This window comes from Diadema antillarum, unplaced genomic scaffold, assembly GCF_040938485.1.
Source record: "Diadema antillarum isolate AM-2024a unplaced genomic scaffold, OU_Dant_1.0 seq00000348_RagTag, whole genome shotgun sequence".
Taxonomy (NCBI): domain Eukaryota; kingdom Metazoa; phylum Echinodermata; class Echinoidea; order Diadematoida; family Diadematidae; genus Diadema; species Diadema antillarum.
The window spans coordinates 274135-294419 of record NW_027271358.1 but is presented as its reverse complement, the minus strand read 5'-3'; the positions used below and the strand labels follow the sequence as shown (position 1 = coordinate 294419).

At 38.4% G+C, this 20285-nt stretch overlaps 1 protein-coding gene across 3 annotated transcripts in view; it reads right to left on the bottom strand.

The window, feature by feature from the left end:
* The window catches only part of LOC139731002 (tetraspanin-6-like), a 104980-nt gene that overhangs the window by 50347 nt on the left and 34348 nt on the right, over nucleotides 1-20285 (bottom strand). Inside the window, exons 1-2 of one of the 3 annotated variants that reach the window (XM_071641875.1) lie at nucleotides 16072-16201; nucleotides 15334-15554 (exon numbers count right to left, since the gene is read on the bottom strand). The gene's annotated coding sequence lies outside the window, so the exon portion shown is untranslated. Of the gene's footprint in view, nucleotides 1-8305; nucleotides 8415-15333; nucleotides 15555-16071; nucleotides 16202-20285 lie in introns of those variants that run through there. The other 2 variants (XM_071641874.1, XM_071641876.1) reach the window with 2 other exon arrangements.

Genomic DNA, 20285 nt, shown 5'->3' with positions numbered 1-20285 from the left:
GATATATATTATCAAACCATGACACATCAGCAACTGCTTTAAAGGGAACAGCATATGCTATATGTTACTTATATCGGGAATAACAATACGGACAATGTGTATCTCAAAATCAAAGGGTTGGCCTTGTGCGTGACAAACCTCATGTGCCAGTTGCATACATTTAATCAGTGATGACAGAATTTATCAGAACTCCTTCTACCTGAAGTATTAAAAGACCTGCAATGCACATATATCCTTTATATTAGAGTCCAATCAGCGTATCAATGCTACGTCAACTGCCGATAAAGCAATGGCACTGTCTGGGGTCCATTAAAACTGATCAGGTACATCTTGGCTTCTCATGTGTGCAGTCAAAGTATCATCTTCGCCGTACATTGAGGAGAATCGTCATCTATGAACGAATTTTGACCTTTCCCCATCTTAATCCTTTCTCGGGATAGATCAGCTGAGGGGGGATTTATGAAGTCAGGGATGACCTGTTTTGAAATGTCATTCATATTGGGCTTAAAGCTCCTTGAAATCTCCACAAAAGGTCAGGTATGTGAAAGGAAAGCACCCAGCTCCCCTTCCTTTAACTTAGGTAAGGGACTATAGGCTGGCCAACACAGACTCTTGTTGATAATACCAGGGAATCTCCCTGATAATACAAACTGCCCATCAACATAAAGTGCAAGTACATTTCATCTTTCAGTCCTCTGTCAAAATACTCTGGAAACCAGCTCTCAACAAAATGGTAGAAGTTGCAGAAACTTGAAGTGAATCAATGCAATGCAGCAGTTTACCTTGAAATACAAAAACTGTAATTTAATGTCACAGCTTTGAGAGCAATCTTACGGTACATTTTTATCTACAAATTTTCTGATGCATAATCCCCATTAGAAATATGTTTGAGGCATATTTTGGCAATATATATATACAAATGCAACTACCTTTTCATTTGTGGTTAGAAATACTGATCTGGAAGGGCAATTTGAAATGTGTTTGTGCCACAAAAACCTAAATAGGCCTACATGAAGAAGATGAACAAAAAGCTATTTGAAAGAATGTGTTCATATTGCATGCCTTAGTTGACCACTAATTCCTGGGTAAAATGACGCAAAGCCGCTGCTTTCTGTAACAACTCCCAAATCGTGATCATAAATGCAGTATCCCGAGAAACCTACTTCTAATCACATTCATTAATGCCTTTTGAAAAGTGTTTTGAAACATAGTTCTATCTTTCTACTTAAATGCAGCCTAACTTTTCAGGCCAATGGTATTTACCATAGAAATCCAGTGAATAATCCCATAGTAAACTGTACATTGCTGCAACCAGAAAAGTGGCCCTTCTTAGACAAAAAGAGTGTTAATTCTTTTCAACCCCATTTGTCCACACGCAAAACATATTACCAAAACAAATAATAAGCATGACAATTATTCCTTTTCAATAGTACTAAGAATTTACTACAATGTTAATCAGTCTGAGGGAAGCAGGGTAAATTTTACAGTATTTTGCATGGATTAAGACATACTATTGATATGACGTCCATTTCATTCTTTATTTCTGAGGTACAATTTCAATTCCTACAATGTACCAAAGATTTACAAATGGCAGGAAACATGGTATTGGTCTCATATTGTTCTTACATTGTAAACAGCCATAACCTTTGACCTTTCACAAACAAATTAACCCACTGAGGATGAGTCCCGAGCATACTTGGGCAAGTATCTGTGGGAAATGCGTGTTTTAGCAAAATCAGCCCGTCGTCAATGGGTTTAATTAAGGGAAAAACAAAAACAAAAACAAAAACAAAATGAAATCTACTTTTTTTGAAAGGTTCAAGTCAATACAATATCAGAGACTGGTAGCATATAAAACCTACCACACATCTCATAGTTTTCAAACTGGAAAAAACTTATAAGCAGTGCCTTTAATCCATACCAAGGTTCTCATAAAACTTTTCATGCTTGTTGTCCCCTGTTTGGCCTGAGAAAAGCCCCCTGTTTGTAAGGAGTCTCTTCAAGGTAGATCAATACACCCCCTTTACTGAGGAAGGAAAGAACAAGAAGTAATTTTTAGCTCTTTCCAGAGGATATCACATTACTCCTCGCCAAACTCTGGTCTGGAAGAGGAATTGTATCCCAGTCTGAACGGAAACTGGGTGATTTGGGTAGGTTTAACCTTGACCTTAATACCCCCCCAGTCCAAAACTACCATGACAATGATCGGCCTTTTCCCTGAGTGTTTTCACACTAACGAACAAATTCGTTTGGAACTGCATTTCTGAAAATCCTTTTCAAAAATCATTTCTAAACATAATATGTCACAGAGCAGTAGTGAATTTTCAGCCAAAAAACCAAACAAAACTAGAGATTGTAATTTGTCATTACTGACAAATTAAGGTGATCCGATTTTTTTTTAATCAATGATTCGAGGTCTGATCGCAATAGGCATGACCATACAGGTTTCATCTGTGTTTAGAGACATTGGCCGTGTGATGTTTGGATTCTCATTTAAAAAAGGGAGTCATATCTGTCATCTTTGGTACCAAATTCTGTATACACTAGATAACGAAGATTCAGCAACAAATACATAATTTAGGCACGACCATACAGGTTTCATGTGTGTTTAGAGACATTCGCCGTGTGATATTTGGAATCTCATTTACAAAAGCGAGTCAGACCTGCCATCTTTGGTACCAAATTCCGTATACACTGTAACGAAGATACAGAATGAAGTATATTTGACCATTGACCCCACTTTGCACAGCCAGGATGGCATCTAAGCAAAAAGTGGTTATTTCATAAAATGATTCTTGTAACATGGTCTTTGCGTGTGCAAAATATGGAAGAGATAGGACATGTATTCACTAAGATACAGAATGAAACATTTATGACCTTTGACCCTAATTTACATACCCAAGATGGTGTCTGACTAAGAAGTTGTTATTTTATGAAATAATGTACGTGACATGAACTAAACATGTGCAAACTTTGAGGGTGATAGATGCTGTTTTTCTTGAGTTATTGCAAAGAAAGTTGCAGAAAGAAAGACATATCTCAATACATTGAAGATAAGCTTTAAATTCAATCAAGTTTTTTAACGTGATCCCGACATCGTATGAAAAAACGAAGGGTAAATTACGATAGCCCAAAGTCTCAGCTACAACATATTAAGATCTGGGAGCAATTCACCGAAGCATAAGTGAGCTAGTGCTCGAAAAAGATAGTCATGTCAAATTTCATTTGCAGAAAAACTGCACTCCCATAGAGATAACACGTCATAATGAAGATACAGAAAGAAGAATATATGACCTTTGACCCCACTTTGCACAGACATGATGGCATCTGAGCAAAAAGTCGTTGTTTTGTGAAATGATTCTTGTAACATGGTCTTTGCGTGTGCAAAACATGGGAGAGATAGGACATGTATTCACCAAGATACAGGATGGAACATTTATGACCTTTGACCCTAATTTACATACCCAAGATGGTGTCCGATCAAGTAATTGTTATTTTATGAAATAATATACGTGACATGAACAAAACATGTGCAAAATATGGGATTAATAGCCATTGTTATTGTTCATCTATTGCACAGAAAGTAGTAGAAAGAAAGAAAAATAAAGAAAAAAATTATGTTATTTTTATAGAAATTTGAAGGAGAAGCATGAAAAAATCAGAAAAAGATAAAGTTAGGAAAGGAGATTCAGACTAACTAAAGAAAAAGAAGAAAAAAAGTGTTTAAAAAAATTTAAAAAAAAAACTGGCAGGGGTGAGCATCGAACCAGGGACCTTAGGATTACGAGTCGGATGCGCTATGCAATGACCTATTTCATGCTCCATAGGCCCTGTGTATTAAGCAAAATGACGCTGCATCGAAGCCACATGCAATTTTTCAACCAAGTTTTTCGACGTGATGCCGACGTCGTATGAAAAAATGGAGGGCACACTTACGATAGCTCAAAGTCTCAGCTACAACATACTAAAATCTGGGAAAAATTCACCGAAGCATAAGTGAGCTAGTGCTCGAAAAAGATAGTCATGTCAATTTTCTCTGCCACAAAAACTGCTCTCCCATAGAGATAACACGTAAACTGGTCAAATTTTACAAGGATACTTTCAATCCATTTTTACGAGGTGATGACGTTATCCAATCAAAATGTTGTTTTAATATTAATGAAAGAACATTTCATAAGCTACAACATACTGAAATCTGGGTGAAAATTGGCGAAATTTAAGTGAGATACGCTCGAGTCAATTTGAAATTTGATGACGTCATTTTGAAAATTTACTTTGTTTACTTTATTAAGAAATTTGATATCTTGTAATCATTTTTTCAGTATCGCCAACCTATGAAATGACATGTACAACTCATCAGCTTTTAGAATATATCAAGAAAATGGGGGGTCACCGTCCATCCTGACGAGTAAAATCCGATTTAAATTTGGCGGTTTTTTGGCATAGTTGCACTGTGTATCCCCATTGACGCACGCGCGGAATTTTGAATTTGACGGGCCCGTATGACGTCATTTTGAGTCGGATCGACTTGAAACTTGATAGAAATATTCCTTGACATTTCGGACATCCGATCCGTGTGAAAAAACTGAAAATTTCTATTGCATATGAGCTGTGCGTGCGTATATGTGCGCGCGCGTACGCGTCCGTCCGATTTTATCAATTTTTCAAAAAATGCTCTAAATGGTCTGAAACGTATGCAAAAAAAATTTGAGGTCGATTTGAGCATACAAATATTTCAACGCGCGCGTACGCGCACGTATCAAGAGAAAATGTGAATTTTGAGAATATGAGTAGAATGCGCATAACTTGAAATAAATGTGACGTGAATTTCATTGAAAAACTTCATTCCATTAATGAGATATGATTGAGAATGTGTTTTCATATAATGACGTCATAGTGACGTCAAGGTCGACTGATCACTTTGATTTTAGTTCGATTGCCGTCTTTGGGACACGATACATACATGGTATAAGTTTGAACTTGATAGGCATAGCACTTTCTGAGCTAACCTCTGCACAACTTTTGGGGAGAAATAAAGAAAGAAGAAGAAGAAGAAGAAAGAATCCGTACAGATACAGAAGGTGATCCGAGAGGATACTCGGATCACCTAATTCCATACAATACTTGTCACAAACTTAATGGTCTGTCATTCAAATGTATGACTCTCAATGAGCTCTCATGCTAAATTGTTTGTACAATTGAAGTAAGTCTTGGATTATTGGTTGGATCATAAATAATTTCTGTGAGTTCAGTATTAGTCTGAAACAGGAAGTCTGCTACACATCAAAAACTACTTTTCAGTACTATTGACTTTTTACATCTCAGGGCAGTCAAGGGATTAAAAAAAAAATGATGCCAAAAAGTGTAAGCTTGAAGATGCAAATTTCACAAATTTTCAAAATCTGACAAGTGATCACTGACAATTGTACAACAGTAGATAATGCACTGTTTCAGGAATGTTCTCGAACATGTACACATTCTGTTATCTGCAGATTCTTGCTTCCTGCTTCCTCTGGGATATCTGGCTTCTTGCATCACTTCCTCTATCTCTAAATCTGTCTGTCTGTCTGTCTGTCTGTCTGTTTGTCTATCTATATACCTATCTATTTCACTCACAGATGAGAGCCCCTTCAAAAACAAGCATTCGTTATTCAGAGCGAATTTCTGATATTTTCTCTGCAGTCACTCAGTGTCTGCCATCATACCTGCTCCAAGTGTAAAGAAAAGGGGCACAGGAGAGGAGGGGCTGTGAACTTTGACCCGGTAGGCGTGTCAGAGAGTACATGTGAAATTAACATGTAGGACTATGAACAAAATTAGACAATGTCAGGCTGCCAGCACTCATTAGCAGTATAATGGATCCACATTAAGCTGGGCGGACTGCTCCAAGCGTCTCGCTGATAACGACCAATGACGTGACAAAGCAATCACGGGTGACATAGGATGAATGGGTTTACCATCTACGCTGCGCGAACTCCAGCAGGTTACGACAGCTTATAACGCCCAGCCCGGCAGGGGGCGGCGGGGCCGGGATAATCAGGCGTGAGGAAGCAGGCATGAACTCATCAATCCAATTCCCTGGTACTCCTCCCTTTAAAACACACGACATGATTGCTTGGGAGCCCTTTCAGCTTTTCCCATGGTTGCAGAATAAACCCAGAAATGGAGTTGCCGGCGAAGAAACACCTAAAAAAAGACGGCATAGCTAAAACGTTTTTGGTAAGTGATAGCTACAAAATAACGAGGCAATCATAATATATGTCTGTAGAATTGTCAGATGTCCCTTTTGAGGGCATCTCAATGTAGCTATCTCTGTTATATATGAAACACAAGACACTCTATACTCCATACTACAATGCAATATTCAACTGGTAGAGTTTTTCAGCAAAATTTGACTCAAAAGATTTCGACATTTTGAACAAAAGTAAAATGGAGCAAATAAACATAGTACATGTAAAACAAATTAAAAAAAGAAATAAATATCACAGTAACCCACATCTGTCAATATGTACCAATTAACTAGCTGAAGTTGCTTTATTTTTTCAAGTCACAAAATTCTACTGTTTCAGTAATAAGTTTTTAACATGACTTCCTTCCTTAGTTCAACTTCATTTCGCTATAGTCACTGAATACTGTAGTAGCCCCACTATGAAAAAAAAATCCCTTACCTCTTACATTTTTGTCTCACTTCAAGAAATTATTCAGTGACCAGGTTCCTCTGATTAAGTAATTAATTTGAGATTATTTCCTTTCTTGCTGGCATTTCCCTTTAACATGCTCATATCAATGTGCATTCCAAAATTCCTATAGATAAATAAAAAAGAAAGAAAAGAAACAAATCACTGACAAGGCTGTTGCTGCCCGGAAAAATGGTAAAATGAAGTCTTCCTGTAAACGGATTACATTGCTCCTGTTAAAAACCTGCCCGGCATAATTTGACTAGTTGGATTATTTCAGCATCACAAAACCCGTCTTCCGTCTGCTCCACAAGACATCTATCCGAGTGACTTATAAGATCCCATCGATCTTATTCACAGCTCACTGTGGAACAAGTCATCTCTGGCTGCTCCAGACATTATATCCTAGCTGAAATCTTGCCACACTTGACCCAATCTGTTATTGCTGCAAAAAAAATGGTAAAAAATTCATTCACAAAGACTGAGGATAGCTTGCTGGAGTGGAGGACTGTTCATAGAGAATGTCATCACAACAGAGATGATTGTCATAACTGCAATTTTTGTTTTGTTTTGTTGTTTTGACAGGGAACAATCCAAAGATTTTGATTTCAGTCCTGCCAACCCCCCCCCCCCCCACAATGGGGAGTGAATTCGTACAGGAGCCTTTCTCACACATGCAAAAAATACAAATTTACAGTGGCATTTCCTTACTTTACTTCCCTATTTCCATTAAGAGTACAATCAAGAATGCAATACAAAAACAAAAGAAACATATAATACTTAAGTATAAAAAGAAATCACATAACAATTCAAGAAATTGATAATACACTGCAGGCCAGAGATAAGAAAGAAGTATGATCAAAGTGAAATAGTTAATATCATAAACATAACTATTCAAGTCTCTCCTTGCTTGATTAACATACTTGTGATTTTATCAAGAGCATACATAATGTACGAATCCAACTGGCATTATATACTCCTGTCATCAAAGGAGTCAGCATTTCATTATCTTTTCATGTTTTGTTATTGATTTTGCAGTTATCTTACACCTTTATACTGCTGACAGTTTTGATCCATGATTGTCAAGAGGGATAATACCAGCCTTACAAAATCAGTACTTGCTCTGCTTTTGGTCCATTTATCAAATATACAAATAAGGATAGGAATTAGGATGTACCGTTGTAGGATAATTACAAAAATTTTGAATAGTTTGAAAAGATATTGGACATGTATTTGGGTAGAGTTGGAGAAAGGGGTGTTTAATGCATACTGCACCATGTGACTGAGGTGTAGGCCAAGTTACAGTAAGAACCACAGAGGAAACATAATTTTTACTACAAGCTCTTTAATGAAATGACACCGTCCAGATTATTTATCCATGTTTTATCAGCCTAAAAATTCATGTTTTACAAAGTGAATAAACAGGCTGTTTGAGATGGATGCTGAATGGAGGCGGGTATCCTAGCAACGGCACTGCCAAGGGTTTGACATGGTCTCTCTGTGTGTGTATGAGAATCCAGTGTCTGGCAAGAGAAGGCTGAGGAGGAGGTTGGATCATTCCAGGCAAGACGGTTTGTAAGCATTACATGGCAAATCCAATTAAAGGCGAGCAGTGCGGACATGTTTACCAAGCAGCCAGCCCTCCGGAACCGCAGACTATCTTGCGACCGAGAGACGAGATTGCCTTGCGCGTCGTGTCATCGGCCAGAGATCTTCCTTGAAGTGACATTATATCCGTATTGTCCTCACCAGTCGCTGATATCTTGTACAACGCTTCGTCTCTCCTCTGATGGCAGACGATACATTCGGCGTACAATGCACACACATGTAGCGCAATGTTCACATCCATTATGGAGCTGCTTATGAACTCGTCGCCCCCTCTCAGTCCTGCATCTGCCTCGCAGGTGCACTCATGCTGGGAGTGCAAAATGTGCAGTTCACATACAGTTAATGTCATAGGATCACACTGTAAACATCTCTTTCCCCATCTCTCTCTCTCTTCATATATTCATCTCTCACCTTCTCTCTCTCTCTCTTGAGCTATCAATCTATCAATATCTTTCTCTCAATCTGTCTATCACTTTGTTGATGCACAAGTGTACATCTATCACCCTTTATCTCTTTCTCAATCTATCACTCTCTTTCTCCCTGTGTATCATCCATTATCTCCGTCTTTCAATCTATCCCTCTCACTCTGTGTATTACACTAATATATCTCACTACAATATATATATTACTCTATATCTCTGATCTGTATATACATCTCTCACAACATATATTACTCTATATCTCTCTGTATATACATCTCTCACAATATATATTATTCTATATCTCTCTGTATATACATCTCTCACAATATATTACTCTATATCTCTCTGCATATATTTACTTACTCTTCTATCTTTCTTACCTGTCTATGAATTCAATTTTTTTTTAACACATATCTCTGTCTGATGTTCATCTACTTCTCTCCCTTTCTCTTTATCTTTTCGTGGAAGTGACACCACATTTACTATCAAAACACCGTAGTGTAAATGTAATCATGGCATTAACGAATTATCTTCTTTTCTTTTTTTTTTTTGTCATACGATCTCTGAGGCATTGTGCCCTCGTTTCTCACAAATTAAAAAAAGAATGGGAGTACCAAAGACCAGATGTGGTGTATACAAAGCAGTAGGCAGAGTGACAGTACTAGGTAGCTCTATCCTGGGGGGTGTTTCATCAACGTTTGTCGGCGCTGACAACTGTCGGCGCTGACCAATTTCAGCAAAATCCTTGGTTTTCATTGGCTGAGATGCTCTGGTCACTGACTGCTACTATGGTGATACAAGTTGTCGCCGCCGACAAACGTTGATGAAACACCCCCCTGGTGTTTGAAATTGGGGATGATTTACTCAGGATGCATTTGCCAATCCAAAACACACATAAACAAAAATATACACAATCGCACATTCACATTATATGTTCCATGACAATGACGCATACGATCTTTGACACCCCATCTTCAATGACTGATGTTGCCTAATGACTACATCTGTTATGCTAGCAGTTCATCAGCAACATCAACCAGCAGGCCTACTCTATTCCTTGCTCTATCTACCAATGATGTGAGCTTAGTGCAACCTAAATATATGTACCTCCACCACGGAGGTTATATTTTTGCCTGTGTTGTTTATGTGTACATGTCTAATTTTTTGGTGGTGATTTGGACCATGATGTGTATCCATGATTTTTTTTTGAAAGAATGCACCCACAATTGCATGACATATAATAGTAAACCTATGGCAGCAGCAGACTTTTGCTCTTTCAGAGCTCCTCTAGTTCCATGTATGACTGGCCATGCCCACAAAGCATTAATTATCAATGTCTAACCACAACGAAGGAAAACAAAATGGCACACATAGCTGCTTCTTGCATACACAGAATTGTGCATGTGGGGCACTGTTGTTATGCAAAACCAGAATATTAGACCTTTTTTGTATCCTGACACTGGATTCCCCCCCCCCCCCCCCCTTAAAAGAATGGTGATTATGGTAGCATAGCTCTTAACCTGTTGAGGAGGGGCTGATTTTGCTACAACACGCATTTCCCATAAACACTTTCCCGAGTATTCTCGGAACTCATCCTCAATGGGTTAATTGCAGTCTACACTGATTTTTTTTTCCCAAAAAAAAATCCATGACCTCAAAAAGTCAAGTGCTTTCATACAGGCATTTTGTGCTACTGTGCCAGGTTGACAGTGTGCACTACTGCGGCAAAACTAATGTGTGCCCCTATTTACATGTAGCTTGTTACATCGTGTTTCATAGTCCTTACATTATTGACACAACCATCAAAACCATCAAGACCCGTCAATTATAAATGCAGTACGTATAAGTGCAGCTAATAGACTACGTTTCAAGCCAAGGTCAACATTCAGAGACAGCTAAGCACTGTAGCGTCAATCAAGATATTGGGAACCACAGCCATCGACAACAAAGAAAGATGATAATGATGAAAATGATCCGTTACAATGAATTCATACCCATGTGAATGAAAGATGATTATGAATTATATGCGAACATACACATTTGGTGCAAAACGAGAATTTTCGCTTCATTTACAAACAAAATGATTTATTCTTTCCCTTTTTTGGGGGGTGTATTTATTATTATTATTATTATATTCTTTATTCGCTTCTTACAAAGCACATATATATACAGTAAAATATTCCTAAAAACATGCAGATACAATGTGTAGACATGGATACAGAAATGAAATATTAGAAAAAAAAAATTAAACATACACACACATAGGTCTAAAATTGCCCTCAGGGAGATCCAACAGATATCCACATATTTTCGCCCATCAACCCTCCCTCACCCGTGCCCGCTCTGACTGTTCGGGGAAGTGAGTGGAGCACAGCACCCATCCGTATCCCGGCTAAAAAACTACGCACCCAATCCAGCACAATGTACAAAATCATTGTTTCTAGGGCTTTACATAGTCCCACTCCATGTACGTGTAATGCTGGTATGATACAATGTCATTTTATTTTTGGATCACCCCAGCTGTATGTTTGTACTCTCTGCTACAATGCATGCCTCTTATAGTATGCTTAAATACAGATTGTACACAATTTTCACCAGACTATAGATTTGCATCATATCATTCTATCTTCATGAATCTGAATCTTTTCCTTAATTTTTATTGCTGGATTATCCTAATTTTGAATTTTTGGGGGGTAACACCTTCCTTGAGCATGATACCCCAAGAGACAGGTTTACAATCTTACCAGGGTCATAACTGAACACAGAGTCCTAATGAGAAGTATACTGTCTATATGTCATATATTCAGCCAGACTAATTTTTTTTTTTTTTTCTCAAAACAGGACTTCCTGACTACTTCGTGAGTGGTTAAATTTGTGGAGTACCACTAGATGAACCCTGGGGGGCAGACAAGGGGGCAGAACACTGATTATCCCAAACCCCTGGAGACCAACGAGGTGAATTTCCAGGTATTATAACCTGTGAGTGTCTGCGTGTTCCTTTAAACTTTTCACACAGGCTTTAAACTTCTTACACAGGAAGTGTCATCACCAGCACCCTGTCAAACGGATAATTTGATTGGGGCGAGAGTTTTGCACTCATGATGAGTGTCTAGGGCGTGAGATGTTCTTTGATTATGACTTAACGATTATGCACAAGGCAACTGGTTTATGAGCCACCATCAAAGCCTCAACAGTAGAGCTTCCGGACAAAAACAAAAAAACAAAAATCTCCAGGAAAAGAACAGAAGTGTCTGACTTTCTAACAATCGGGAGACAAATGAGTTGTGTGACTATGACACAAACATATGATTAGTTTCTGAGAAAGAGAGAGAGAGAAAAAAATACTTTTAGAATTAAAGTTTGACAATCAAATTACTGAAAACAGTCTGCTGACTGATATTCATATCTTCATTCTACCTATTTAAAAACACAGTACAGGCAGATTTATTGCCCGACTAGTATCCTTAAATTGCAATTCAACACTATGTTCATAATTAGAGCAATATTAGACAAACTGTGCAGGTTTCATCAAAACAGGACCGAGTGTTACCCAGTTTATATCACATATTTTCACCAAACAGCCCTAAAAGGAAAATTAAATATAAAATAGACTGCAGGAGTTTCTAATGTCATCACATCAGATCTCTGCCATTGGCTAAATATATCAAATAAATTTAAAAATCACAAAAAGAATGATTTTGGTCTTAAAATTCGGTAACAACAAGCCCTTCTCATGAAAAGTCATCATTGTCAGGCTATTAGTATTACCAGACCACAATAATTTGATGTAAATTTCATTGATTTCATGTCAAAAAGGGCATTTAGTAAGGACTAGTGTACAAATCAAATGAAAATGTGTGAGGTGATGACAGCATTATCTCTGCTGAGTATGTGGTTGGGAGTAATATCACTGATTGGCAAAAATATAGGAATCTTTAAAATTCTCCAAGTTGAAATGATACTTCAGGTGTTATCTCTTCATGAAACCTCAATCATTCTGTTGGTCTGATTCTAGTCCGTTCATTAAAGCCAGCTTGTTGTAGAAGATGTTCTATTCGCATTAGGCAGCAATGACCCTTTTCCATACATTTATGACTTTTCTCTTTTCACGTTGGTAAACTGACTTCAAACCATTGAGAAGGAGCCACATACGGACCACTGAGAACAGAGCTCATCAAAGAATGCTTTCTGTAGAACAGCTGAAGAGAACGTCTTGAACAGAGGGTGGGGCGGCGATATCTGATAGGTTAGTTTTTAAAAAGATATCAGTTTTGGTTTGCATATTATTTTTGATTAAATTTTATTTTCAGATATAAGTTTATATTTATGATTTATATTTTGTTATATTTGTGTATACTCTGTAATTACTGTGTAGATTTGTGTTATGAAAATTATTATGTGAAACTTTACACTGTTGATGTAGTGCAACAAATATTGATGATTTTGTTTGTTTTTATTTCAATCACTTCTTATCATGTTACTCATAGTAATATGATTTATGTACACTGATTTATGGCCCCATTGAAAAACAGCTTTTGCTGATTGAGCTTTTTATCCGTGGTAAAATAAGATGAATGAAATGAAATGAATGAAACACTGTCTTAACATTCAACATTCATGAGCTTTCGTTTTCAAAGTATCATCACCTACTAGCACCAATCAATCATTGGCAAACGTCAAAATGCATCCTTCAGCCTTTGTGTGCTCTGAGTTCCGATAAGCACGAAAAATTTCTTGCTGTCGCACACACAGTCCATAGCGAAAACCCTTACCAACATGAAAGGTCCCCCCCCCCAGTTATTTCTAGAATTGCACAATCAGAACAAAATGAAAGTGAGACAGAATAAATCTGCCATGACAAATTTTGAAGTGAGCTTTAGACTTGCTTACTTTGATTAATAGTGACATGCCTTAAAACTGGGCGTGCTATGTGTACAAGTGTAGGTTCAAGGACTGTGGAAACATACATGTATTGAATGTAAATGAGAACAAGAGAACGCAGAACCATTTGTTGTACAATATGTACAAGCATTAATATAAATAGGCAAAATCACTGTCGTACTCTATGTTATTAAAATCATTCCAATAACAACACTCAGAAATGTTGATAGCTGATCAGTTATGAATGAACTGCTGCCAAGATCACTGCAGTCACTGCAGGGGGGTGGACCACCTCCCTGGTCACTGCTAATTTTTACTTGCTGTAAAGCACACCATGGTATTGGTGCCATGGAACTTTTTTGATTTTTTTTTTTTAATTTTAACTCTACAGATCCCTGCATTCAATGTGCCCCTATGGTAATTGCCATCTTCTTCTCTTGCGAAATGCTGTTCACAAAATTGGGGCTCATGACATTGCATAATTTCGCATCTCTGTGCTGACAATGACGGTTTGACCCTGAGAGAAAACCTGGAAGGTTCACGTCAACAAAAACCACAAACGCCTCTGAAAGAAATTGTCTGTGTCAACCAAGATGAAGTCATGGTCCCGTCATACTGTTGATTACTGAATTGACGGAAATTTTCAGAATTGCAACGAAAATACCCAAGAATTCCAAACACAATGGACCTTCAAGGAAGATATACATCTGCATAGAGTTATGCACAAATTCTAAATAATAATTTCATACCAACTACCATTACTATTTAACTAGTGCCCTTTCAATCTTTAGAAGGGTGGAGCATGCTGCTTTTGCGTAAAATTGATCATCTACAGTTGGATGAGACTTCAAGAGTTCATGAGGCCTTCTATTCTGCATCAGGGGGGGCATTTCATGAAGGGTTTCATCAGGTGTTTTTTTTTTGACAAACTGTTATAAGCTACTAAAATCCTTGTATCTGTTTGGCTGAGAGCAAATTTGTCAGACAAATTTCTTGCACAAAACGCTTCATAAAATGCCCCCTGATATTCTATACCAGCATAGGGTGATCACATGAAACATGTATCCAAGAAATAAATTATGTTCTTTAAAGTCATTTAAAACAAAAGAAGCACAACAGGATGAATTAAAAGTAGAGTGTAAAGAAAGTCTTGTATATTGACTCTACAGATAAATGCACTATTAATGTGTGTACACATATGAAATAAGTGTATGTGTTTGTGTGTGTGCATGTGTGTGTGATTGTGTACACAAAATAATGTGTATTTAAAAGTGTGGCAAAAAAAAGAGAAAAGCATCGCATGCATGGCATGTATACTATAGGAGGTTCTATAAAATGGAAAATGGGACCATCTAGGTCAGCATCACACACGTCTCTCTTCCAGCAAACCTAGATGAGTCATGACTTTCTGCCACTGAACCTGAGTAATCATACCACATAGAAAGATGGACGCTGTCATGTGTTCCCTGCGGCTCCTGTCTGTTTTGTTTCCCACATAATCTTGTATGCGCTCTCATGAGCTTGACTGATGCAAAGGATATACCATCGGGCATGCACATATTTTTTTTTAAAAACTAAATTTAGATTGAAGAATAATCTGAGAAATGCATCTTAAGAATTTTGTCTCTGGTGTAATGGTACAAATGTCTTCCTCCTTGTCCTGTTTTCAGAAGATTTCTGTTGCTACGCCCAGTTTCCTTTCACACACTTCATTCAGCTACTCCAAGATCTGGCAATGTACTCACCTCAAAACGGATATGGCAGATAGGAAACTCTTTGAGAGTGGGTTAATGTCAATCCGCAACGGCAGGTAAATTGATATTCCACACTCCAGCGAGCTTGCGGCCACACACTGCCGGTCCTCACAGCCTCCCCAGAGAAATCCACTTCCCACAGTCGGGTTCTATTCCTCGGTAGCGTGGCCGTACGTCTGTCCCTTTCCCCGGACGACGGCAAGGACTGGAATCTGCGAGGAGGTAAGAGGAGAGAGAAACGGGAGGAGGGGATGAGATTGTGGTTACAGCAGCGAGGGAAAGGCATCGGTCTTCATCAACTTCACCCTTGACGACGATGTGAGGGGGGAATAATAAAGGAAGAAGCGTTTACACACACACACGGCGGGGCGATGAATGCCGTAACACTTCCTCACATTTCATCGTGTGCACACTATGACTCACTTTGGGCCACGCCAGACAAACGACAAAATCTCTACACTGAGCTGAAATAATTCAATTCATTATCGCTTCTGTGTCTTCACAAAATCCTCTTGACAAGGAAAAACGCTCAGTAACATCAAAGAGTGCACAGCAAGAGATCAATCGTACAAAGTGTCAGCGAGTGATATCACACAATCCAGCTTTTGCTGCTATAAAACAGAAAAAAAACACCCCCTCAAAAAAACCCCAAGAAAACATAGAATGACCGTCAAATATGCAATGAAATTCAAAAGTGTACATACATTATAAAACAAACTTGAAATGTACCAAAGGAGGACAGCAGCTGATGTTATTAAAAAGAGGTGAGAAATTCACGGAATGCACTCCCGCCTGGTGAGGAAATACTGGCAAATTTTCCACGCTGTGATTCATACGGCGAACCAGCAAGCTGCACCAATGTGCGTCGTTAAAAACTGATTTCTTCCTTCTCTCGTCCTCTTCTCGGCACACGAGGGGGGAGAAGGCAAAGCAGTAGCCTCCACCGATTATGACGCCGCCGTGCGGGGAGTTGGCGAGTGTTGCAGAGGGCGAGCGTTTAGCTTTCTGCTGTTGCGCTGACGAGGTGCGTGCTATAATTAGTGTTGACAGTTAATGCGGCGGCCACCGAGTGAGAGGGACAGAATGAGACAGCGCAGGAGGGAAAGAGACGGGGAGAGAGATGGAGAGAGAGAGAGAGGGAGAAGGGAGAGAGGGGCAGACAGGCTAAGTGTAGGCAACATACCTGCGAGTGGGACATGGAGAATGCCCTGGGTGGAAGAATAGGGGAGTGGTGAAGACTGGGGCAAAGTATTACCTCTTCAAGGACTACCATCTTAAAGGAAATGTCCACTATGTAAATTACTCTACAGACTAGCATCTTAGGGGGAAGTCCACCCTATAAATTACTTAAGGGCTTCTATCTTAAAGGGAAAGTCTACTCTGTAAATTTGTGTGAATCGAAGTAGAAAAATCTGAGAAACAAGACAGTGAAATCTTACACAAATTTTGATCAACATGTAAGACAGTTTTGAACTTTGACAGTTGTGATAAAAAGGGGCGATTCCATAATGTCACAGGCAAGCTCAACCAATTTACTGCATATGGGAGGATAAGACATTCTTATTTTTCCATCAAGTAAATTTCAAATTGTTCATGCATCCCGAATATTATCATTGTGAATATTTTTCTGTAAGAGTCCTGTATGTTAAAATATCCAGATAGGAGAGGTCGGACTGTAGTACACTTATTGTGTCACCAAGATACAGGATTTGTGTAGCAGCAATTAGTGCAGCATGATTCACTGTTGTTAAAAGATTCTTGCTTTATCCATAATACTTGTGTTGATTTTCACCTTCAAATTCTTTATTGTAGACAAGTATTCCCATACACACTGCAAAACATGTATCAAGTTGACTCTAGAGGGATTTTACACTTGCAAATTTTTGCTTAGTCCCGGACCGCTAAGGGGGGCCTTAGCCCCACCGTTGGTACCGGACTTTCCTTAGCCCACTTTCTGTTTTTCCGAAAGTGGGCTAGCCCCACCGATAATCCCACACTATCTGGCCCTGCAAAATAGCAGGGTTAGCACCGCAACTGCGGTGCTAACCCCGCAATTGCGGTGCCAAGCAAGCGAGTGTAAACAGAACAATCAGAAACGAGGTAATAAAGTGCTGCCGGTGCGTGCGTGCGTGTACTTGTACAGTGCACAGCGTAATCATGAATATTCATGTGGTTTGGAAAGTACGGGGCTAAGAAATATGAGTGTAAAAAGATCAGTTTTCTCCTTCGCCCAGGACAAGAGCTTAGTACGGGATTTATTGGCAAGTGTAAAAAGCTGAAAAAATTGGCACGGGACTTCCACCTCTAAATCTCTTATCCAGAGTCTGTGTAATTCATGAACAGGTTTCATTTTTGAAAAGAGCTTCCAATTGTGTTGAAAATTTAAGCATGGTGTGTTCAAACACGAATAAGAGAATCCTTACTAGGCCTAAATGCTAACAGGAAATAACATTCCATACCTATCCATTGTCACAAATTCCAAGGCCAAGCTGTCAATCAAACACAAAAAACCTTGATATGTTCATTAAAGTGTGCTTCAGAGAGGTACAAACCATTAGAAGTGTGTTGCAATTATACGACTTAAAGGCATTATTTACCATTTGCAGATGAAACAAAAACCCTGATTTAGTGCTTCAAAATAGTTCTAAAATGTGAGTTAGGCATGGAAATAACCGCTGTAAACATTTTAATCAGGATAATCAATGTTAAGTATTGTTGAATATATACCAAAAAAAAAATGAACAGGAGTTATGCGGGTAATAAAATTGTTTCTGGACTACACCATCTACAGTTATGGTTTAATAAGAAACACAGTGATACCTCCGTATATTTTAAGTTTTACTGCAAAATTTTTATATGATAGGATGTTTTGTGATACAACTGACCTACACATATGCATCAAATGTGATAACTTGAAAACTTTAAAAATCACTGCTCTCAAAGGTAAACTGTACCTTTAAGCTAAACTCTACCTACTCACTCATATTTTGAAGGTCAATCCACTCATACTGCAAACGTGCACCCCAAATTGTCAAATATTCATTTAAAAAGTACCTATGGACCAACACTAACCAGACATGATTTGAAAAATATCACTGATAAAAGGGAATCAATGTGATTCAAATTTGCTTTCAAACTAACTTAAAAACTTTAATTAAACAGGTTTTTCGAACAAGTTCTCTTCAAAGTGTGAAACCTCCATCTGCGCCTTAAAGCACCAAATCCCAACTGTGTGTTATCTGCATCTGACAGAAAGATCTCATTGAAGAGGAGGGTATAAGTTCATAAAGGGAGGGCGTTGGTTGCCAGTTGACAGAGAAGCTGTGATGTTGGTGGCAACAAGTGATTATGTTTAATACTGATATGTGAAGGTATAACATTTTTTATTTCTTTTTATTGATAGCAGCCGCAGCCTTGTGCTATAACAACTCGTTTGCCTAATAACATGCTGATAGACAAGCCTTGTGGTGTTAATTCTTTCAGGAAGAAACTTTACCTCAAAGGGGGACTTCAACTTGGAAGGAAACCAGTGAAATCAATCTGGTAATAAATCATGAGTAAATTTGGGAGAAATTTGAGATTCAGGAGGAACCACAGTCTTAATGACCATTAGTTATCTGGGGATCTCAAGTTGCCAATTTGTGTCACCTGACCCTGCTGTCACATGCTTAAAAAAATAATCTCATGCTCTGTATTCATATAATAATGATGATGATGATGATGATGATGATGATGATGATGATGATGATGATGATGATGATAATAATAATAATAATAATAATAATAATAATAATAATAATAATAATAATAACAATAATAATAATGATAACAACAACAACAACAACAACAATAACAATAAAAGAGAGACTCTTGTACAGCGCTCATCCTACCTAAAAAGATACTCATGTTGCTGTGGAACAGAATATTACATTACAACAGGGTATCATAGTACGTGTAGATACTGAAGTATGATTCTTCTTGATTTGATAATCATATGACAATCACAGCCAAAGTTCAGTGCCCTTTCCCTCACATTTCATCTACTTGGAATATATTCCAAGCCATCTGAACCAAAACTTATGGATACCGGTATTTGACAATAAAGTTAGGGCTCGCTCTATGATTTGTCTCCTGACAGAGAGAGGGAGGAACCCAGCCATTAGGGCCATTCTCATTGCAGGTGAAAACTCGCGATATTAGAAAAATTGCGAAGTTACGGTGAAAGTTGCCTAGCAACTCTCACTAAACCATCGCCCGAAAAATCGCAAGATGGAGTGCGATTTTTCTAACTTCGAGTGAAACTTCGCATGGAGTTTTGCAATGAGAACGCACGCAGCAGAAATATCGCGATATTACTCACGTGACTTCAGTATCCGCTTGGACCCCAAACAAAGGCCGAGCGCGGAGCGGAGTAAACTGGGCATGCTCAGTACGTCATGAAAGATCGCGATTGTTGGTACCAGAGCTAACTTCGCGATGTTTACCTGCCAATGTGGACACAAAGGTAAAACATCGCAAGTTTTCATATCGCGATTTTTTGCAATGAGAATGGCCCTATTAGGTGAAATTACCAGATCATTTTTCTGTTGTGAGCATTCTCATTGAAAACTGTCAGAGCAACCTTTCCATGATGGTAAAAATATTACACAAAGATGTGTAATAATTTCCTGCTAATGTTTTGGGTGGTTTTTGACACAGTTGCATCGCAACTGTCAATATGTTACAGTTTTCCTGATCAGTATAAACCATCAGCCCTAATGAGACATGGGGCATACATTTGGATGGAGGGACATGCATCAGAGACAAATCAAGGACATCGTTTTTCTGACGGCCTTATTCACACGCAAGGAGGTGGAGACATAATTATAATTTCATTTATAAAGTGGTTAAAGGGAAATATTCTCATGACATGGATTCAACAGATGCAAAAAGCTCAGTTTATC